The 18,723-nt window shown below is 35.7% G+C and overlaps 1 long non-coding RNA gene across 1 annotated transcript in view; it reads left to right on the top strand.

The window, feature by feature from the left end:
* The window catches only part of LOC106509999, an 84,309-nt gene extending 73,049 nt beyond the window's left edge, over positions 1–11,260 (top strand). Inside the window, exon 3 of the long non-coding RNA XR_002343155.1 lies at positions 7,414–11,260. This is a non-coding gene — a long non-coding RNA (uncharacterized LOC106509999). The remainder of the gene's footprint in view (positions 1–7,413) is intronic.

The raw sequence follows: 18,723 nt of genomic DNA, 5'->3' as shown, positions 1-18,723 counted from the left end.
GCATCTGGGGCATATGAAAGTTCCTAGGCTAGGGGTTGAATTGGAGCTACAGCTGGGGCTTACACCACAACCAAAGCAGCACCGGATTTGAGCCCCATGTGTGACCTATGCCACAACTTATAGCGATGCTGGATCCTTAACCCACTGAAGCAGGCCAGGGATTTAACCTGCATCCTCACAGACATAACATCAGGTCCTTAACCTGCTGAGCCCCAATGGGAACTTCTGCACCTTTTCTTTTTCATTTTAGTTTTGGTTTCAAAGTTAGCCACATAATTCCAGTCTTAGTTAGGATTCATTCTTTATTGACCACACAAATAACTCAAGATCTTTATAAAGTTTAGCTATTAACTACATAGATGCAGTAATGTGTATGTTCTTGGATCTTGATTTGGATATATGTGCCACTGCTACATAAGAGAGAAAGATTTGGGATTACTCAAATTTTCCAGAGGCTTTCATTTGGACATTTCATAAGGGATAATAAACTGTGGACTATTAAAACTTGAAAGGGTACCCAGAGAAGGGTTCATGGATCTGTACTATGAGTCTTAGGCACTAAGTAACGGATTGAGTGGGATACTAAAATTGGTACCTTACTACATGCCACATACATTTAATTTCTTAATGCAAGTTATTCCCTAAGAGCCCTTTCAACACTTATTTTGGAAAAGCTAGGCAACAAAAGGTTTCTCATATGTGAGCTTAAATGTGAGCTGCTGTCTAGAACTGGTGCTGAGGAACAAGAAAAGCACACCACTTCGGTAGTGATTTATAAAACCTCAACATACTTAGGAGGACACCTATATGACTGCATCACATTGGCTAATGAGAAATTATGATAAGAATATATACTGGAAGCAATTACTGGGAGTCAATCACTCTGAGAAGCAGTGTTACACAGAGGATACTCTATTACCTGGGAACGTACTTTCCAGTAGGACAATGCTGAGCTCACTGCTGAATATTTCTCCAGCAGTGATTTGATATCTCTCAATATCTATCAAAGCTTCTCAATAGCTACTGGAAATAGCCCCATATCATCCTTGTAGCAGCACTGTCATGTTGATTATCATATTGTTTTGTGAATGGTTACTCCTCCATATCACTCACTGGACGGTACTTTGTGATAAAACATGAATTGTATCTGTTGTATTCCCAAAGTTTAGCATAGCCCTAGATGGAGAATTGATAATATTTTCCCTGTGAAGGCATGTATGAATGCAAGTATGATTGCACAAAATAACTGAATAAGAGACATTGCATTATTAATTTCTCCATCATTTCCTAGCTATTCTAAAATGTGATTCAATGTAGCCACACAATAAAGTTTCCTGGCCTCTATCTAGCTGGAGGAATCCTATTTTAATAATTCTGAGGTTGTACCTAGAAAGTTTTATTTAAAAAATGTCTTCAAATTTGGGACTAAGTATTTGAGTCAAACCTTAGATTATTACTCCCTCTACAAAACTGCTTTTACTAATGGCAGGTTGATATGATGAAGACTTTGTAAAGAATGATAAGCAATAATAAGGTTTGAAGGCTTTGTTTTTTACAGTAGATAATATCTTCTCTATGAGAATAGTCTTATTTTCTGTATCTTTGGTACCTGCATATTGTGTACTCATTAGCAATTTGTGTTATATATGAACCTGAGTATAAAATCTTGGGTATATAATTAAAATAATAGCATTACCCTTTTTTTTTTTTTTTGTCTTTTTAGAGCCACACCTGTGGCATATGGAGGCTCCCAGGCTAGGGGTTGAATCGGAGCTATAGCTGCCGTCCTATGCCACAGCCACAGCAATGCCAGATCCGAGCCATATCTGCAACCTATACCACAGCTCACGGCAACGCCTGATCCTTAATCCACTGAGCGAGGCCAGGGATCGAACCTGCAACCTCATGGTTCCTAGCCGGGTTCACTAACCACTGAGCCATGATGGGAACCCCAGCATTACCTTTAAAACAAATTATTTTTACTCCAAACTTATTCTCCTATTGGATAGTGGTAAATTACATCTTAATCACTGGCAGAGCCCTTTCTTTCCCAGGGTTATACCACAATCTGTGAAAGGGTTGCCCATTGCCTCCAAAATGGATTAAGGACCAAGAGATATAATCTTAGTAATATGAAACTCTTTTTTTTTTTTTTTTGTCTTTTTGCTATTTCTTCAGCCGCTCCCATGGCATATGGAGGTTCCCAGGCTAGGGGTCGAATCGAAGCTGTAGCCACCAGCCTATGCCAGAGCCACAGCAACGCAGGATCCGAGCTGCGTCTGCAACCTACACCACAGCTCACGGCAATGCCGGATCCTTAACCCACTGAGCAAGGCCAGGGACTGAACCCTCAACCTCATGATTCCTAGTTGGATTTGTTAACCACTGCACCACGACGGCAACTCCTGAAACTCTTAATAGTGGTAAAATAACTAATATTTCTCCAATTAGGGGAAAAATATATTTGAAGAAAAAATATATTCTGACCTCTATTAAAATGGCAGGGCAGACTTTATTCAGGGCTATCACAATAGTTGATGGGTAAAGGGACAAATACAATAATGTTTTAGAGTAGGGAAGAGTGTTTGGACATGACTTCCAATACAAGGAAAAATGGGGATTTATAGCAAAGGAGTAGGGGAGGGATAGGTAGATGGAAAAATCACTGAGAGATTAGAATAATTCTTGCTAAACTCACCTAATAGAATTCTTACTGAAGGCTGGCTAGGGTGATTAGATATGACCTCAGGGATGGTGGGAGAGGAGGAAGGTGATTTGATATCAAAGTTGGGGGTTCTGGATAGACTGATTTGAAATAATTCTTACTAAAACTGGGCCCTTGAGGACTTTCCTGAGGATTGGGCCCAATTGGTCTTGGAGGAGCTTGTCTAGAGTTTGGTCAAGGAGTCTTTTTTTTGCTTGTTTTTTTTTTTTTTTTTTTTTTTTTGTCTTTTTGTCTTTTAGGGCCACACCAGCGGGATATGGAGGTTCCTAGGGCAGGGGTTGAAGAGGAGTTGCAGCCACTGGCCTATGCCAGAGCCACAGCAACCTGGGATCTGAGCCCGTCTGTGACCTACACCATAGCTCACGGCAACGCCAGATCCTTAACCCACTGAGCGAGACCAGGGATTTAACCTGCGTCCTCATGGATGCTAGTCGTGTTCACTAACCACTGAGCCACAACGGGAACTCCAAGGAGTCTTTTTCAATAGCTACCTCATTTAATACTGAAAACACAACTATAAGGTAGATATAAAAACTATAAGGTAGATTAAAAATTAGAAAACTGAAGCATAGAGAAATAAAATAACTGGCTGACGGTTAAAATGTTACAAGTGTTTCAAGCAGTGGCAGGCCCTAGAAATTAGAGGCTGTTCTGGGAGTTCACATCTTAATTGGATCCACAGATAATAGGTGAGATGTGCATATGGAACCTCTGGTTCCATTCATATCTTTCCAGGATCTTGGCCTCACTCCAGGACCCTGAGAAGGATAAGACTGAGTGTCATTTTTATGAGTGCTACATATTTCTTTTAGAACTTGACCTCCAACAGGGAAATCTCATTTTAGTCTAGAAGAAAACACTTGTTCACTTCTGTTTTCCAAACACTCTACCGCTTTCCTCAATTCTTCTGTATTTGATGTAATCTTTTGGAAAACAAAAATCAGGAAGTTCTTCAGGCTGCTTTGCATTAAACTCCAGACCTTCCTTACTTTGAGTCAGTGAAGTCAACCTCCTACTTTTCTGAAAGGGTGTGTGTGATCCATGTGCATTGGAGAAGGTTGAGAGTAGATAGTAAGAATGGAAAAGAACATAATATCTCAAAATATTACTTAGCCACAAACAAATTTGTCTTTATTATTTGGAGAGTATAAACTCTATACCTTACTGTGTTTATCTTTTTCGAATTGCTTCTAAAAGTTAAAAATTATATTCTTAGCTTCCTTGTAAATAATGATATTGAAAAATAATGATAATTATAATAACAGTATTCTTTAATGTGGATTAAGGTCTTATCATATAAGTTATATCAAAGTGTTCTCTGTATTACCTAAGTTATCTTTACAAGAGCACTATGAGGTATGTGCTACCATTTTCTCCAACTTAAGGAAATAACATGTGTAGAACTTAGCCTATGTATATCAACAGCGTCTATATCCATTTAGTCACTCAAATGTCAAGCTCTGGCACTTCACATTCAGTTAGTTAGAAAAAAGAGAGAAATAAATGAAAAATATTAACTACAATATTAATAGAGAAAAAAAGTAACAATATTATGGACAATTATATAGGTATGGATATCTTCATCTTCATTGGACAATCAAAAAGGTAATAATATAAAACTAACAAGAAAATGAAGGAGAATATTTTTGTGACCTCAAGGTAGAAAAGATGATAAAAATGTAATTTCTATGACCAAACATTGGTGTTCTACACCAAAATTAAACATTTCTATATATCATAATTCAATTTAAGAAATGCATGATTTCTAGAAGAAAAGCATTGTTTTTAGTTACTCTCACATTGAATACTTCTGACACTAGATGTGTGACTTTTCCCCACATCAACCAATCCTCCAACATCAGCTGGTCAATCCAATTCAGTTCCTATAGTGTATATTTGTAGTTAGTTTCATATCCTGTGAATTAAGAGCTTAATCCCACAATACTACGTCCACTTCAAAGCCAATTACACATACAAGACTGTCAGATGGGCTACTGACCAACCAGCTATAAATCCCACAACCCCCTCCTTGGGTTTAATAATTTATAAGAATGGTTCCCAGAATTCATGAAAATATTTATGTTTACTGGATTATTATAAAATAAAGGGTATATATAAAGGGTATATATAATATATATATATGGATATAATATATATAATATATATATATGGATATAATATATATATATAATAAAGGGTATATATAATATATCTATAATCAGGGTATATATATATAATATATATAATAAAGGATATATATATATAATATGTATATGTATATAATATATATATATATATGGATATAATAAACGGTAAAGATGAACAATCAGATGAAGGAATACATAGGGAAGGGTCATGAGCACAGGGATCTCTGTTCCCATATAGTTGGGTGTACCACCCTCCCAGCAAGTAGATGTATTCATCAACCTGGAAGCTCTCTTAGACCTACATACTTTGGGGATTTGTATGTAGATATAATTATTAACTCAATTTCTAGGCCCTCTTCTCAGTCTGGAAATGAGTGATGGGCTGAAAGCACCACACTTTTAATAATGGCTTGATCTTTCTGTGGCCAGCCCATATCTAGAAGCCCACCAAGAGTCACCACACTGGAACAAAAGTCACATCTATCACTAAACAACTCCAAGGGATTTAGGAGCTCTGTGACATGAGCCAAGGTCAAAGACCAAATACTTGAATATAAGATGGTCCTTAAAAGCCCTGTTTCAAGTGTTTTAGATCTATGGGTCAGGAACCAGAAAGAGAGACTAGTATGTATATTTCTATTATTTTATAAGTGATTAAGTAGAGAACATAGTTGCAACATCTGAAATTGACAAAAAAATTAAATCCTAAAAAATATACAGAAATAAGGCACGACACCTAACTAACAGAGTGAAAAGCCAGCTTCCAGAGGGAACATCCAAAGCCTAGCAGATGTATGAAGACATCATCAATTCACTAATAATAAAAGTAGTAAAAATGGCCTCTTACCAAATAGAAAGGCTATAATCAGAAAAGTATATTCTTACTTAACTTCATTTAAGTATTGACGAGACTGTGAGGAACTGGAACTTATATTGAAACTACTGGGAGTACAAATGCTTAAGAACATCTCAAAGTAATTTGATAGTATTTATCAAAATTAAGCCATATGTCCAAAAATTCCACTCCTGAATAGTGTAGAGTTGAAGGCAACTTCCGTAACTACAAGAATCGTTAACGCAGTTATGTATTATGTATCTACCAGAATCTCCTTCAATAAAGGACTTAATACACTATGAGTTGGAAGTGCTACCAATAGACAACCTTCAGTCCCAGCATCTTCAGGGTATACCAAAATACGCAAAAAAGCCCAAGGCCCTCTATGGACAACCCACATCCGATGACTCATTGATGCAGATATACAGAGCTCTGGACATCAATGTCCAATTGAAATAAGACTGAAGGACAATTCTAGCTTTAGGGCTTCTTATAAAGTATCCCAAAATTGTCGTTAAGCCTGCATCACAGCTTTATCTTGCCTTTTTCTCTTGCTTTCTATCACTTACTCCTTAATAAACTACCTACATGCTAATCTCCATCTAAAACATGCTTCCAGGAATTCCTATTGTGGCTCAGTGGTAAAGAACCTGATGAGTATCCATGAGGACATGGGTTCAATCCCTGGCCTTGCTCAATCGGTTAAGGATCTGGCATTGCCGTTGCCATGAGCTGTGATGTAGGTTGCAGATGCAGCTCAGATCCCGCATTGCTGTGGCTGTGGCCTAGGCTGTCAGCTACAGCTCCAATTTGACCCCTAGCATGGGAACTTCCATTTGCCTTGGGTGAGGCTCTAAAAAGATTAAAAAAAAAAAACAAAGCAAAACAAACAAACAAACAAAACCCCATGCTTCCAGAGAAACCTAGCCTGACTATAAAAGCAGGTACTAAAGATTGTTTTGAAACTGGATTACTTGCTACCAGGATTTCATTACTGGTTGCAGGCAGAGCAATTGACCCTGGCAAAAATTAAAGAATCGGGATGGTATGCTGGTGGAAGGGGATGTATTAGCCTGTATGATACATTAGATATTTGAGAAATCAAGAGGAACTAGCAACTAAAAGGAAAATGAAATACATAGTTATTGCTAAAGTTTGACTAAAGTTTTGGAAAAAAAAGATAAAAAGCTGGCCCCACTTGGAGAATTTTTACATCTAGTCCTTGCAACTGCGGGCTCTGTTAGTTTAAAGACTTTAACTCTCAAATTGGGGTATCCTTCTGTTGAGGACAGAGATACTGAGCTGTAAGTTGTAATTGTTTTCAGATTTCAGGCTCCTTGTTTCAAGAGTCCAGAAAGCAAGAAGAGGAGTCATGCTAGGTTGGGGTGATCTTGATTGGAAAGTGATAGAGATGCTGTTACGCAATGCAGAAAGGGGGTGGGTGGATATGTTTGTCATCCACATATTTTGATTAAATATCTCTTTTGATAATGACAAGTTCATCAACCCTGGCCTGAAAAAAGCATAGTGATCAGGGACTCAGAACTCTTAGAGATGAAAGTCTGAGTCAAGCCACTAAAATGGCAGAGGTGCTTGCTAAGGATGGAAAATGGATAGTGGATAAAGGAGATGATGAGGCCAGATGCAACTGCAAGAGCAATAATTTTCTCCCTCTCTCTCTCTCTCTCTTTATGGTTTCCCTACAGAGGAACAATTTACCATAATCCTGGAGCAATTCCTACCAGAAATGTGTTGGAAGAAGTGAATCCACACAATGAAAGGAACTGACCCATGTAGAACACTGTGATACACCAACGAATCTCTCTCAAGGAAGGCCTTGTTGATTCATATTCTGGGAGTGTTTTCTGAGCAGAGTCTTCAGCTGTCAGCCCTTCACAGATTGCCCACAGTCACCCCTTTCTGGGGTGGCTCACATCCAACAAATTATACATGTAGGAGTAAAAAAGTATGGTCATCTTGGCCCAGGGAAATATCTTTTACTTTAATATGAGAGGTATTTGAACATGTTTAAACATTGGTGGAAAGAAGACAGTAAAAAGCAGGGGAAATTTCTTCAAAGAGCAGAAGGCAGAAGTGCTATGAAATTCACGTTACAGGTGATATTGTAACAAAAGGTCATGTTGTATTAGTCCTACATAATAGGCAAGATTGACTTCAATATTTTCTTAAAAAGCATCGCCGTTAGCTTTACTGAATTTATAAAATCACATTTAGAACATATTGTAATAATTACATTTGAATCATTTAATATGGCCTTCATTTGAATTTTCTACGCATCACAATGATTTGGTATTGTCATCAAGTCATCCGTATGATAGTTTTAACCCCCAATTCAGGTATCTGCAACCTCATATAAGACTGTAACTATGCTTATATTTTTATTCAGATTTTTTTTCCTATGAATTTTGACTGACTTAGGCCATAGTTGTTGGCAAAAATCTTGCATTGGCTCCGGGCTTCATCCCAAATACTGTCTTTATGTAGAACTAAAACAAAACTTCTCATATGTGGATCACTGGGGAATGAGGCTGATTTGGATATATGGGAATCCTGAAAGCCTGGCTCTCTTTTCAGCCATGTGGCCACTTGCTCTCCTCCCTTCTGTTTAGCCCCATCTCTGCATTGGGAACTGGTCCCACCACTGTTTCACGCCAATTCATCTTTGGATCCAGCTGGCCCTAACTCTACTGCTAGCTCTAGTTGTTCCAAGTTTTTATGCCAGACTAAGTCTTCCCTGTCCAATATGGTTGGCCCTATCTTTGTTTCCGGTCTCAAGCCAGACCCAATTTATGCAGATAAACCAGAAATTTGGGTGTGGATCAACAGGTTGGGGCAGATATTTGGAGTTGTGCTGTAATCCATCAAATTTAGCAACACATTGTTCATAAGACGGGCTACATTGTTTTTTTAAAGGGAAATCCTTTCCTGTCATTCTTTTCTCTTCACTGTTTCCATTTTCCACCGGCTGAAAAAACAAATGTGGGTGGATATGGTCCTGGACATTCTTTTGAGTTAGACTGGTGCCATAAAACATCCCCACCATGATAACATATTTTGTTTAAATTTAAATTTATCATAAAGCATCAGTCATTTCTAGAAAGTTGCTACCATACACTTTGGTTTCTCTGACTCCTAGGGAACTCTCAAGCCAAGTAAGAATGTTGATAAGCAGTGCAGAAGGATTCTCTCTGCCATCTGTACTTTGGGGATTTTTAGTCTTAAACATCCAGCAGACAATTAGGTAACTTGTTTGAAATACAAAGCAAAGTTGTAACTGCAAAGACTCCCAGTGCCCCTCTTCTTATCCTGCCAGTGTTGAAGCCATTTTTTTTAAAAAAAGTCAAATTTGAAGATAAGTGAAGTAATATTTTACTGGAATATAATAATGATGCTAATACAGCTATTTCAGTCTATTTTATAAATATATTGCTCACCTTTATTACATAAATCTTATTTAAGTAACAATGCAAATGCAAATTAAATAAATCAAATGATTCTATTTAAAGACACTCTAATGATTTATAAAAGGAGTTCTTTGAGAACCTATAGAAACTAAATTAAATATACCTATATGTATCAATTTGTGAAATAAGTATATTTTTTTGCCTTCCTTAAAGCCAGGTTTAAAAAAAAAACAGGCCAGAATTTTCACCATCTGTTTCTAAACTGCACAGATGGTTGCAAATTTAAATCTGTTGTAAAAGTGTATTGCTTACTGTTCTGTCTACAGAGTTTTCTGATAAAGTGTCAAATAAAACAATCGATAGTTAATAGTACCAATAACTTCAACTACCTAAATGTGGTATTAGAACCCACTGACCCATGCAGAATCTTAGTCTTTTCCTGAGTTAAATCCCTGATAGTTGCTGCTCGGCTAGTTTTTTCCCCCTAGATTCAAAATATTCTGCCAGGCAAATTTCCATGTGTCCCATTACCCAAATTAAATGTGTTCAATATTAAAGTGGCGATGTAGCATACATAATTGAATGGCATGATATGAAATTTACATACATAAGGGTACCTATAATTGTTCGCTGTGAGAAGTAATACTTTCTTATCGCTGATATGAAATTGAAAATATAAATTGATCTATACCAATTTAGTCACCTACGGCTATTTTCGTTTGTGTGTTGGTTTTGTTTTGTGTGGTAATGGTAGTTGAGGGAAAGAATTAGCTACCCCACAACTAGTTTGCAATTTGGAAGAGTCAGCAACCAAATCTTGCCACATATAACAAACAGCACACACGTACTGCAAAGCAGAAAAATAGTTATAAGTCTTGTTCTTTAAACTTGATGTAGCTTTGACTTTTTATCTCTTTTTCTTTCCTGGTCCTTGGCAACCTTGACAAACACTTTTTCTAAAGTTTCCACCTGAATAAAATTTAACAGCATTCAAGTTTAAGGATTCAGCTGAACATGTACTTGAGTCAGGAGACCATGAATCCTTTAAAGTAGGCAAAGGACATAAAATCCTTTACAGTTTAAGCATGGATCACTTTCCCTAAATATAGAGGCCAATGGACTTGTTCGCTTCTTATGCCCCATTTATGTGTGTATGTGAGGAATGTCTGTCTGATATTTTATTCAACTTACATTTCTTAACTATATCACCAATAAGATGACTGGGGTATATATATATATTTTGCTATATATTATCCTAGTAAACAGTCCATTAATTATCCACAAAAAATTTATTTCTAACATTCATTGTGTGGATAGCAGAACCTCTGGCATAATGTTGAGTTGGAAAGCTGCCTTCTTCTTCTGAGTGCTACTTCACTACCCCTGGCATGTAAATTTCTGATTACTCACTGAGGGTATAATATAAACCATCTATCTACACATTTATATACCCTACACATTTATCACTAGACTAGTTTGGCTGTATTTGGAGGGAGGGAAAGCATCTTATATACCAAGTAGACCCTTTATTGGCATCTTAATTTTCTTGAAATTCTTTCTCCCCTTCCTCCTCCTTGTGAAAGATACTGAAGAACTGAAAAAATTTAGCTGACTCTAGCAAGATCTTAGCCCCTTGATCCTACCCTCTTCCTGATCATAAATCAACCAGTTAACTGCAGTCTTAGGCTTAAGGTCTTGCAACCTGTCCCATCATGAATGCATCCTTTCGTTCCCTGTGCCTTCCGAGAATTTTAACAGTAGCAATTCTGGAAACAGAACTGGACTTTGATCTTCCTCAGTTTGTTCTGTAAAATCTTTAAGCATCTTATTTCTCTGTAGAATATTTATTTTGAACTATTTTCACTTTGTGACATTATTAATAGATAATCGAGCCAACAGTTATTGCTTAGTTTTTCTCCTTCCTTTTTGGTAAAGATTTTCTATATGTGTAGTTGCCTCTGTATTTATTGCAGCTAGTGTAAAGAAAAAGATATTATGTTTCTGAATACTCTATAATGTATTTATTAATAAAGACTGATATAGTGCTCATCACACACTGTTGTGAGACATGTTTTTATAATATTTTCTTAGCCTCTTTGCTGAAAACTCCATCTTGTCCTTCCTTACTTTGTCCCCTCTTCCTGCTTGAGAAACAGTCACGGTAATGGGAAATGACTTAAGCTTAAGAACAAAGACCTAAAGGCGTGGGTTATTCGTGGGGTCAGCTGAATGAGGACATAATACATTGGTCTAGGCACGCCTGGACCTGTGCAGATTGGAACACCATTTGCACAAGCATGATATGTCCTCTAAAGAATAAGAGAAAGAGGAACCTCATGGCCAAGTGGTTTATGAGTGGTCGTTAGCAGAATATGCATTAGCAAAGAGAACCAAGGTGCAAACCTAGGCACACAGGGTTGCCACAAATAGGAAGCACAGTGAAGATTCTCTGAAATGCTATGCATAGATAGCTAACTCAAATGCTAATGATGCTTAAATGCCTAAAGTTTAGAGTAAGAGTTTAACCATCTACCAGCTAAGTGACTTTTAAAACAATAAAAGAACTTATAAAATAATAAAAAAAAAACCCCTATATCCTGCACCTACAAGCCTCTTTTTTCCATTGATATAATCCTCAAGAGCACAATAAAAGCAGTGTGGTTTCTTGAGGCAGGGTACTTGGTCCCTGAGACCTTGAATCCCCCAGTTCCCGCTTTTACTTAAAATAAATGTCTCTGTGTCTTGTTTCATGTTAACTTTTTTCCTTAAGTTCCACAGCACCCATTCTTCAGCCCCATCCTGCTGAGCTGGTCTCGGCAACACACCAAGCACTATTATAAGATTCTTAGAAGTATTAACCCATGACCTCATAACCATCCAATGATAAAAGATGTTCTGTTATCTGAATTTTAAATACAAGTAGACTGAGGCAAAAATAAATTAAGAAACTTACTCAAGGCCACACAGCTGGTAAGTGGAACAGTTAAAATTCAAAGCCAAATAATCTGACTCTAGAGTATGTGCTCACAAATACTAACCTATATTACTTCTCCCACAACTAAACTGGGCATAAACAGCAAGACTGGAGCATTGTTAAAAACAACCATCTTTTTAACAATTGACCATTCACTAAGTTACAAGTTACATTTTAAAAGGCATTTTCTTATAAAATGTAAAGCTAAATAAAAGTGAAACTTAATTGTTTGAAGATAATTGTTTGAAATACTTAGCTGTATTTGAAGATAATACTATTCTTCAGAGATACATATTTCTGAATCATTTTACAATTATCCTGCTTCAGTGGGTGGATGTTTTCAAAATTTTTGTCAATTTTCTAAATATTTATCAACATATTTATCGATCATGGATCAATCAATAATTTTTTTTAGTCATCGTTCTTACTTTCTTCTCCAAATGACCAACAAAAAATGAGAGGTGATTTTTGTTCTTATCCATCCAACCTATAAAGAATTAACTAGACTTTGTGGCCTGTAGGCCTGAATTCTCTTTGAATAGGTTTTTTTTTTTTTTTTTTTTTTTTTGTCTTTTTGCTATTTCTTGGGCAGCTCCTGCAGCATATGGAGGTTCCCAGGCTAGGGGTCCAATCGGAGCTGTAGCCACTGGCCTACGCCAGAGCCACAGCAACGCGGGATCCGAGCCGCGTCTGCAACCTACACCACAGCTCAGGGCAACGCCAGATGTTAACCCACTGAGCAAGGGCGTGGATCGAACCCTCAACCTCATGGTTCCTAGTCGGATGGATTCGTTAACCACTGCGCCACGAGGGGAACTCCTGAATAGGTTTTTTTAAGGAAACTTTATTGTCATTCAAAGATAAGTTTCTAAGTCAATCTGACTTCCTTAATTAGGAGGGAGGGGAAATCTAAGGGTTGGGGGGGAGAATAACATCAAGAGATGTTCTTAAAGAATAAGGAATTCCTGGAGTCTGGGGGTAATTAAGGGGCGAAGCCCCTTGGGGATACAAGCTTTTGTGGGCAGACTGTAAAATAGTTATGGAGTATTGGGAAAGCTAAAATCACCAACAGTCAGGTTAGCATAAATGGAGCGACTCCTGTAAAGAACAAAGCTGTGCAGTTTTAATTGTGACTAAAAAAGATGCTATGTTTTCATTAGAAATGGATTTTATTTATCAATTTTCTTTGCATCCTTATTGAGTTGTAATTGCCATATGACATTGTATAAGTTTAAGCTCTACAACGTGATGATTTAATACATGTATAGATAGCAAAATTATTAACATGATAGGGTTAATTAACACTTCTATTACCTCACGTAATTGGGATTTTTATCTTGTGAATTAACACGGCAAATTAAACATACATCATATAGTATTAACTATAGTCATGATGTTGTACAATAAACGTTCAGAATTTATTCATCTTATAACTGAAAGTTTCTTTTTTTTCTGTCAAATGTCTTTTATTTATTTAGTTAGTTATTTAATTTTTTTGCCACACCTGGAATTCTTAACCTGCTGAGCCACCAGGGAACTACTGGTCTTCTATTTATTTAAAAAACTGAGTTACAATTGACATACAATATCACATTAGCTTCAGATATGTAATAGTGAATCAATATTTTATATATTATAAGTTAATAACACATTAATCCAGTTATCATGTCACCATAAAAATTGTTGTATTATTGACTATATTCCCTATGTGTACATTACATCCCTGTGACTTATTTATTTTAAAGCTAGGATTTTTTTAAACTCTCAGTCTCTTTCACCTCTTATTCATCCCTCCAGCCCCTTCCCCTCTGACAATGACCTGCTGATTCTCTGTATCTATGAGTCTTTCTCTATTTTTTATGTTTATATTTTTTTTAGATTCCACATATATGTGAATTAATATATTTGTTTTTTGACTTATTTCACTTAGAATGTATGTATATGCACGTATGTATATAAAAGCTCCTGTATCCATTTCATCTATTGATAGAAACAGGTTGCTTCCATCCCTATCTTGTCTATTATAAATAATGCTGCAGTGAACATAGGGGTGCATCTATCTTTTCTAATTAGTGTATTTGTTTTCTTCAGATACATATCCAGAAGTGGAGTTGCTAGATTATACAGTAGTTCTATTTTTAGTTTTTGGCGGAAATTTCATACTGTTTTCCATAGTGACTGTACTAATTTACATTCCCACCAACAATGCACAAAAGTTCACTTTTCTGCACGTACTCCCCAAAATGCTTCTTCTTGATAATGGCCATTCTGACAGGTATAACATATATCTCAGTATGGCTTTGATTTGCATTTCCCTGATGACTAGTTATGTTGAGCACTTTTGCATGTGCCTGCTGGCCAACCCTATGTCTTCTTTGTAAAAATGTTTATTCAAGCCCTCTTCTCATTTTTTTTCATCAGGATGATTGGTTTCTTTGGTTGTTGAGTTGTATAAGTATTTTATTTTATCCAAATTAATTAACTAATTAATTAATTTTATGGCACAGCTGCAGGATATGGAATTTCCCAGGCTAGGAGTTGAATTAGAGCTGCAGCTGCTGGGTTACTCCATAGCCACAGCAACACTGGATCTGAGCTACATCTGTGACCTAAGGTGCAGCTTGTACCAGATCCTTAACCCATTTTGTGAATCCAGGGATAGAACTCACATCCTCATGATTACTACTGCAGGTCCCTAATCAGTTGAGCCACAATAGGAACTCCAGCTTCTTTATATATTTTAGATATCAGCTCCTTATCAGATTTATTGCTTGCAAATATCTTCTCCCACTTAGTAGGCAGCCTTTTCATTTTGTTGGAGGTTTCCTTTGTTGTGTGAAAACTTTTGAGTTTGGGTGTAGTCTGTTTTGTTTAGTTTTGCTTTTGTTGCCCTTGCCTAAGGAGACTTATCCCAAAAATATTGCTAAGACCGATGTCCAAGATGCTACTACCTATGTTTTCTTCTAGAAGTTTTATGGCTTCAGGTCATACACTTGTCTTTAATTCATCTTGAGATTTTTTTTTTATATATATGTAGGCGTCTAACTCTCTTCCACTGATTTATCAATCTGTTTCTAATTCAGTGTCAGGATGCCCTCATTCTTTTTCCTCCTTTTTTCCTTAGTTCTTATAAGGCAGCCTAGTATATTGGTGGCAGAAAGGACTTTGGAAACAGAGAAACCTGAATTTAATAGCCAGCACTAATTGATTCCTGGGTAATATTGAAAAAATGACAACTTGAATTGCTTTAGCCTTAATTTCCTTAACTATACCCAAACAGTTTAGATCTTGAGCAAGAAATAGTACTATTTTGTCCAAATTTTTTTTTAATTCCAAAAAACCACACTGGTATTTACACAAAATATATAAAATAAGTTAAGGGCAATTAATATTTAAAAAAATTGGCTTTTTAAACTTGCAATAAGCTGTGTCTCTTCATTTATTTAAAATGTGGGAAGTAGTTACACTTTTTTGGGAACACATTTTAGAACTTAATTGTTCCCACCACAAAAAAGACATAATGTGATAAAGGTGTTAGCTAACACTAATTTGATAATGATATTATAAAAAATGTGTGTAATAAATATATAAATTATATATAAATGTGTGTATAATATAAATATGGAAATAAACAGGCCATATACCTTAAACCTATATGATGTTATCTGTTGACTGATTCACAATAAAAAAATAAAACTCATAGATGCTATGCACAGAGCTCATGAGCAAATGTTTCATGGATCCACTGAAATTGTGGCTATTACATTTTGTTTTCAACAGCAGTTTTCTTTGGCTTAAGAATTATGAACAAGTTGTCTCACTATCTTAACACTTATATTTTAGGGACAAACCTTGAGTATAAATACATATTAATTTTCCTAAATTAAAGTAACTATTCAAGGACACCAGGGAGCATCATAGAAGGAAAAAAATTACATCTGGATATAATGGCATGGTCTATTTTTCTTATGAAAATAACTATTGCATTTTTATAAAAATTTTATTTAAGTTCTCCAAATATGAAAAGAACCTCACTACCAGTTGACATATTACAATATTGACATACCAAATTTACTATGAAGCTATTTCCATTTTCTTTTCTCATATGTGAGATAAATTACAGTATAAACATACCTGAATTTGAAGTAAATTAAAATAAATCACAAAGAAGTGAAAGCAAGTTACAAACACTCGACGTAGAGAGCAGTCTTGCTACCCCTAAAGGTTTTACCATAAGAATTTATTAGATAAGCCTAAAACAAATTTTTTCTCATTGGTGCCCTGGGATTGGCTAAATCATTATTACCAAGCTTGTCTGGCAGGCTTGCTAAAGTGTATGCTGGACTATATGTCATGAAGAATTTATATCTGGCTGTTAAAAGTGATTTGAGATTCCCATTAGAAGAAATAATCTTAATCATCCACAATAACTTTGCATTAATTATTGATAAATCTAATCAGTAATCTGAAATTGCTCACATCTAATATTAATCAGAAAGGCAGATGAATTTCTAGCATGATGATATGCTCTTTGTGCCTTAAAGTACCTTTATAGTGTTATTATTTACAGGCTCCTGAGTTGGAGAAAGATGAGATCCTTCAAAGGAATGACTTCACTGTGGTTAGGTTCTATTCTCAAAGCTGGTGTATTCACTATTGTCAACTCATGTAAAATGCTGTAACTTCTGTGTTTTATGTTTAAAGTGAATTCTTTTATAAAATCAAATTTTGTGTTTATTTCTGAACATCCTTCTACTTTTATACTGAGAAATAGCCACATACATTTAAAAAATTATCTTATTTTTGTCGTGATTCCAAAAAGCAAACAAAGAGACATGAAGAGACAGAGGGAGGGTGTGAGAGGGAGAGGGAAAGAGAGAGGGGGAGGGAGAGGAGAGAGAGAGAAGGGAGAGAATTATACATTGAATGACAATATACCCACAATCCAGTTTAAGATATAAAATATTTCCATCAGAGCTATTCCCCTCCTGAATCATATTCTCCACCCTCTCAACCAGAGTTAAGCATCATTTTGAGTTTGAATTAGTATTTACAAATTTCATTTATTCATTTATACTATAATATATGCATACCAATTAAAGCACTATATGGTATTTCTCCAATTTTTAATATTTACAGAAAGTGTTTCATTATGATTCTTGTAGCTTTGTACAATTCATTTCTGTAGCTGTAGAATGCCCTAGTATATGCATCTATTAGAATTTATAATCTTTTCTTTTGCCAATAGACATTTAAATTATTTCTAAATTCTTGAGATTTCAAATACTGATGCTTTGAGCATTCTTGTACATATCTGTAGGAGAAAATATTCAAGTGTTTCTCAAGGCCATAAATTTAAGGTAGAATGGCTTGTTTGAAGCATCTGCAACTTCTGTTGCCTTGGGAGACTGACCTAAGAAAACATTTGTATGGTTGATGTCAGAGACTATTTTGACTATGTTTTCTTCCAGGAGTTTTATGGTGCCATGATTTATGTTTAAGTCTTTAAGCCATTCTGAGTTTATTTTTGTGTATGGTATGAGAGTGTGTTCTAGTTTCACTGATTTACATGCAGCTGTCCAGTTTTCCTAGCATCACTTGCTGAAGAGACTGTTTTTTTCTTTTTTTTTCACTTTTATCAAATATTAATTGACCATAGGTGTCTGAGTTCCATTGATCTGTTCCATTGATCCACATGTCTGTTTTTATACCAATACCATACTATTTTAATTACTGTAACTTTGTAATGGTGTCTGAAATCTGGCACAGTTATGTCCCCTGCTTCCCCCTCCCTCAGGATTGCTTTGGCAATTCTGCGTCTTTATGGTTCCATATAAATTTTTGGATTATTTGTTTTAGTTTTGTGAAAAACGTCATGGGTAATTTGATAGGTATCACATTAAAACTGTAGATTTCTTTGGGTAGCATGGTCAGTTTAATATTAATTCTTCCAATCCAGGAGCATGGAATATCTTTCCATTTCTTTGAATCATCTTTAATTTCCTTGATTAATGTTTTATAGTTCTCAACATACGTCTTTCACCTCTTTGGTCAGGTTTATTCCTAGGTATTTTATTTTTTATTTTGATGCAATTTTAAAGGTATTTTTTATATATTTCTTTTCTAATGTTTCATTGTTAGTTTAGAAAAATGCAACAGGTTTCTGAATGTTAATCTTGTATCCTGCTGCTTTGCTGAATTCGTTTATCAGAGTAATTTTTTTGTGGATTCCTTAGGGTTTTCTATATATAATATTACATAATCTGTAGGCAGTGAAAAATTTACCTCTTCTCTTCCAATTTGGATATGTTTTATTTCTTTGTTTTGTCTGATTACTGTGGCTAGGACTTCCAATAATATATTGAATGATATGTCCAATAAAAATGGTAAGAGTGCGCATCCTGGTCATGTTCCAGATTTCCGTGGGAATGCTTTCACCTTTTCTCCATTGCGTATTGTATTGGTTGTGGGCTTGTCATAAATGGCTTTTATGATGTTGTTATATATTACCTCTATATACACATTGGTAAGAGTTTTTATCATGAATGGATGTTGGATTTTGTAAAATGCTTGTTCTGCATCTATTGAAATGATCATGTGTATTTTTTTTCCTTTTT

The sequence above is a fragment of the Sus scrofa genome, chromosome 4, assembly GCF_000003025.6.
Source record: "Sus scrofa isolate TJ Tabasco breed Duroc chromosome 4, Sscrofa11.1, whole genome shotgun sequence".
In the NCBI taxonomy this organism is placed as follows: domain Eukaryota; kingdom Metazoa; phylum Chordata; class Mammalia; order Artiodactyla; family Suidae; genus Sus; species Sus scrofa.
The sequence above is the reverse complement of the archived record's forward strand: the minus strand, read 5'-3'. Positions and strand labels throughout refer to the sequence as shown.